We start from the raw sequence: 6,000 nt of genomic DNA on the forward strand, positions 1-6,000 counted from the left end.
TAGTTTTTACCGTTACTTATATAGCATCGATTAAGACAGCTTCTTCGTCATTGAATCCTCTGTGAGTCTTCATCTATTGTTAGGGAACTTAAAGGAACAAGAATAAAGGATAGAAAGCGATAAAGAGGAGCGGTGATAATTAAAGTAGAAAATAGAAAAATTATAAAAAAAAAATTACTTTTACTTACTAGCCAACTTTGATTTAATATTTATCCTCGCTTGTTTCAGAACAGAAACATACAGCGGAGAAACAAAATCATAGCATTTTACAAAAATTTACAATTGTTTTTAACTATTCATTCAATGTATAATAGGTATAGAATCAATATTTAAAATACTAAGAATGATCGTGTGCAGTTTTGCTGTAAACTGAAAAGCTCATATATAAGTTTAGTAAATTTAAAAATTATTTATTTAATAATCATGGAAACAAGAAAACATAGTAGCCTGCCGAAACGGAAAACTCCTTACGCATGCTCTCAACAGTTAAACAAACTTTTAATTTACACGTTTTTGTCATTATCCATTAAATTCTACGACTTTTTTTGTTAGGTAATAATTTTTCCAAAATCTTTGGCTTTCCAACAATATATGATACGTCTATTCGTATCTCCGGAAATGTGTTTTTAACCCGGAAAAAAATATGTTTTTCTCTTATCCCCTTAGGTTAATTTAAGTCCTCAAATACTTTTATAGTTCTTCCCGGTGAGAATCCTGTAGCCATTTTGGGAAGAAATGCGTGATGTCCAGTTTTCCTTGACTATCATAAAAGATGTCAAGTGACTATGTACACCTTTCGGCCAACATCTCCGACTTTTCCCTTTATCATTCTTGAGAATGGCACCCATTGGCTAACGGGCCTCACAGGTGCCTGGGGGAGGCTGTGAATGATCATTTTTATGCTTGAAAAAGCCCGAGTGAGGGCCCGCCCCGACACGAACTCACAACCTTTGGATAAGTAGAAAGGTATGTTGCCACGCTGCTACCGTCGCCCCCTTTTATAGTATACATTTGTCCATTTTTAACGACAAATAAGAATGTGGCATAGGTAATTTTTTCAAATAAACTAAATTAAAATTACCTTAGAGGAAGATTTTTCAAAAACCTGCATTTAACCCCTGTGAAATTATTTCAATGTGGAAAAACCTATCTGATACTAAAAATCACCTTATTCTACGTTGATTTGCTGAGGTAAATTAATATTGCTAAAGTCATTTTTCATAAAATCGAAAACATGGAAAAAATCCATCAATCTATTCTATAAAGTCCATTCTAACTTACAAGTTAATATTACGTCCTAGGTATGCATACAAATATCACATACACAAACACATATAGAGGCCATTTTGCGAAACTTGGTTATTTGGACTCAGAATACAAAACCTATATCTCTGAACCTTAAATTCGAAGAATTATCAAACATGGAAAACTTAAATGGAAAGAACTTATACAATTTAAGAGTTCTAGTAAGGCTTACTTATAAAAAATAAGGAAATAAAATTGCAAAGTGTAACAGATAGTGGAAATAGAAAAAATATATAAGTAAGAAAGAAGACAAAAGTAGGTTAAACTGACTAAGTTGTATTTGACATAGACAGAATACCCTGCAGCCTTTCAATAACTTTGTTAAAGCTGTGATATTAAAATTAAAATAACCTTTAGAATGCTCAGGTTGGCCGAAACGTTGGAGTTTTAAATGAATAAAGAAGTTGAGACCATAAAGATACTTTTTATTACAATTTAAAAACCAAACGGAATAAATTTGTATTTAATCAAACTTAAAAATAACTAAACTTATTTTAATATTAATTCAACAAAATAAGTCGCTTGTTATTCTAATAACCTTTGTAGCAATCTAAACATATTCAAGTGTTTAGATTTTCAAGTTAGCTTTCTTCATGTGAATCATTCATTCATTGTAGAAGATGCTTAATGTAAATGTTTCAAAAAAAAAAAAATGATTTCATTCTTTGATCTCTGGATTGTATTCAAAAGCGGGTGAAAAAATAAATACATAGCAATGCAGACACCTTATCTTTCCGGCGACTTTGTTTTTCTGAATTGATAAGAAAAGTCTAGTTTTCCTTCGTAGGCGGGCTGGGTACAGTTACCACCTTCAGCCATCCTATTCTTCCGCGGACAGAAAGAACTCCTGAGAACACAATGGAAACGCAACCTTGTAGACCAATAGTCCAGTGAGTGTGTCCGTTGAGGTGAACTGACCGTGGTTCTGCTGTTCAGGACGTGACCCTCCGTAGTGAATCAGAGGCTCCCAGTCCGCCCATCACATTCAGTCTTTATGGGGCAATGGATTGTGAGTGTCTACACATACAATAAATATATATATTTATGTGTGTGTATGTGTGCATTTATGTATATATTTTATATACATAAGAGGGAACAGACAGTGGTTAAAGTCAACTAAAGGACACGACCATTACACAAATACATTCCGAACATCACCACACAAAATTACAACATAAGCAAAAGCACCTACTACAAAATGACTCAATTCCTTACAGAACCCATACCGCCTAACCAATACTTGAAGAGATTTCACTAAGAAAATACAGACGCATGTAAAAGCGACGGACGAACTCCACACTCACATTAATACGACAGTTACATATTTGACAACAAAAGATATAGTTTGCTGAAATCACCAACAGAATATGAGACTCGCAGACCTGCAATGTTAGTGTGTTGAGTGACAACCTTCTAATATTTTGTATATAGTTTTTTTATATAATTTTTTGTTCAATGCAATTAAATTTTGTTGTAAACGAGATAAATTATTATCTGTAAGTAACTACGAAATCCAGTGTAGAAATCAGTCATACAAGGAATAAATATATTTTTTGTTACAAAACTCATTTTGGACCAAAATGTATGGCTAACCACCCCTTAATTTAGTAAAAGAATAAAAATTTTAAAAAATGGCAGGGGTTGGGAGAAAAAATATCAAATCTTACAAAAGGCACTACTCAAAAACCAACCCAATTCACAACCATTAATATTGTACAATAAATTTCAGCTGATGTGTCAAACCCGAAGGGGCTCTGGATGTGCGCAAATTTGGGATATAAAAACTACTCCGACTCTTCCTGCTGGTGACCTTAGATACAGTACAGAACTGTATAACATTCGGAAAGAATATAATAAAAAATATTTGTTTTGATTTCAATTGTCTACTAACTGAGTAACTAATCGTTACTCTGTGCGAGGACGTTTCGGTCAGCCTAATTTTCAATGTAACATTAAATTCAATTAAATCTGTACATCTTCATTCCTTCATGGGTGCAATACTTTGTTTAGTTAGTACTGTTACTAGACCAAAAGTTGTGCAAGGAGGTGATTTGGTCAAAATCACGCTCGAATTCTAAGCATCATATATACACCATATATAAATAAACTGCATCCAATACGAATATTTCTCGAAGTAAATTATTTATACATTACGGAAGTTGTTAAAGAAAAAGTAATAATCCGTGAATAATAGCAAGATCATAACTTACTTGAAGTTTTATTACTACTGCAGATAGCTTGGAGTTTCAATATAACTTGAATAACATCCGATGTTTCAATTATGGATGAAAATTTCTAGATTATATTGGCAAGTTTTAAACTATAATTGCCATTTTTATGAACTAACGAGAATATCTCAAAGAGGTAATAAAAGGTTTTTGAAAAAATATCAAAAAAATCACCAGAATAAAAATATTTCTTGATGAAATCAAAGAGTGCGAAAACTTTTTAAATGCTTCGTATTGTTTAAATAATATTTTAACTTCAACATACAAATAATTAACTCAATTTAAAAGCTGTTAATTTTAATTATTATATTCATAATATAAAATCAATATCAGTGGAACACGGAGGGGAATACTGTACTTAAAACAATTTAATATAAATTTATAAATATAATCATTTACTCTAAATCCGTTATAAACATAATTATTTATAAATTATCCGTGTATAAGAGAAATGTATTTTTTCCGAAATTGTGCTCATATTTAGTGAAAAGGTATTTATCTTTATTGTGTTATATCGTATACAAGTGATTAAGTCATTAATTTATTACCTTCATAAACAATACATTTAATATAATAATAATTAATTTAATACCTACTAGCCGGTCATATAATTAAAATATTTAATTTACTTAAAAAAGTGAAAAAAAAAAAGAGAGAGAGAAACCAATGAATTAATTTTATTCTAAAACAAGTATATACCTAAACTGTACATAAATACTTTTTGATATTACTTCATATACCTAGTAATAATATATATTAGTAAGCTTTAACAAATGCCCACTCACCTCCACCAGTGCTATCCTACAAACACCGCAACGACGTACAACGGAGATATTAATACGACAAACACAAATACGATAGCAACACTGACAATGACATCCAGACGGTGCAAGAGCTCGGCACAGACTGAACTGTTCCAGAACCGCCAACTCCCCCACCTCTGCACCTGTGTACCCTGGAACAGGTGAATTGTCTCTTCCCTGTCTCTAGCTTACTCAACACTTTATCTATACATTGGCGACGTTTTTAACCGATTAAATGCATGGTAAAAAACAATTACTGGATTTAACTAGAAAATAGAAAAATTCAGTCTTCGTTGCAGCAAAACTAATCTGACGCGGAGCGCGCATACAAATTTTATTTACTACCCAACTTTGAATTAATTAATCCTAGCTCCTTCCAGAAGAGATTTACATTATTCAATGCGGCAATACTTCCCCGTACTAATTTTCCAAATCAGCTTTTCAGTTGGCATATTTATTAACTCTAATTTCAGCAGTTTTCACTAAAGTAATCATAATCAATAATATTTCTCGTTCTAAATTTTTAACATTATTCTTTTGCAACAGCATGACAGAAGTATAAAAAATATATATCAACTAAAATTTACATTGTGCTCTTTACATCTGGACATACGACTTTCTTGGAATCCTCTTACAAGACTGAAAAGATGGGAAACTCCTCGCCCATTCCGACTATTACAACATTTTATAGACAAACGCTCTACACTTCCAACTAATTTAAAAAAACTCGGTTATACACATATGACTGTAATAAAGAGCTTTGGGGCTCGACCAAACCATCGAATTCCTCTCGTATCCAATCCTTACTATCAAAAATTTTTGTAAAATCCTTAATTAATGCCCCTTACTTTGTCACAAACCAAGTCATCCATCAGGACCTCAATGTTCCATATGTTGCCTATTTGGCCAAAACTAGATACCAATGATAAACTTTCTAACCATCTAAACCCATTTGTTTCTAACCTGGCTTCTCTTTCATTACCTAATTCTCTTGGACGTCTGAAAAGAAGATGACCTCGAGATCTTCTCCTCGAGAAATGTTATTAGGTAAGTGGATAAATTCTTCACATGTATGTATTATTCCATTGTATAACTAACATCAAATTATTTTTATATATTTTTAAGACAGTTGTGAATATCAATAACCTAAAAGATTTTTCTTTTGTGATCTTAACCATTTGTTCGACGCTATATTAATAATATACTAATTTAATAAATTTTCAAGAATCAATATTGAAAATACTAGGAAACATTTCATGGAATTAGACATATTGTTAGGAGTTAGACAGGCTCATTTATAGGTTAAATGAAATTAAAAAACTATGATGATATGAAAACATTACAGTGGTGAAACAGATAGAACTGGGCATGCTCCCACCAGAGAACCAGGTTTTTTCTTTTCGAAACAGACTTTTTATTTATAACATTTTTGTAATTCTCCATTTCTTTATATGAATTTATATGTAACATGTTATTTATTTTTCAATTTTTGGCTCTACTCTTATTTCTGGAAATGAGTTTTCAGCCTTGAAAAATTATTTTTTCTCTTTGCACAAAAAGTTACTTATCAAATAATTTTTATATTATATTTTAATTATTATCGAATACACAAGTTAAATTTATATTGAAGTTATTTTCTAATATAAGCCCTCGATTATTCTGCT

General features: G+C 31.4%; 1 protein-coding gene across 3 annotated transcripts in view; it reads right to left on the reverse strand.

Annotated features, from left to right (window-relative positions):
- Positions 1-4,446, reverse strand: part of LOC106681895 (cadherin-99C) — a 430,333-nt gene extending 425,887 nt beyond the window's left edge. For all 3 annotated transcript variants that reach the window (XM_014422456.2, XM_014422457.2, XM_014422455.2), the window contains exon 1: positions 4,319-4,446. The gene's annotated coding sequence lies outside the window, so the exon portion shown is untranslated. The remainder of the gene's footprint in view (positions 1-4,318) is intronic.
- Between the last annotated feature and the right edge of the window lie 1,554 nt (positions 4,447-6,000).

The sequence above is a fragment of the Halyomorpha halys genome, unplaced genomic scaffold (assembly GCF_000696795.3).
Source record: "Halyomorpha halys isolate HHAL.00 unplaced genomic scaffold, Hhal_1.1 Scaffold373.1, whole genome shotgun sequence".
Lineage (NCBI taxonomy): Eukaryota > Metazoa > Arthropoda > Insecta > Hemiptera > Pentatomidae > Halyomorpha > Halyomorpha halys.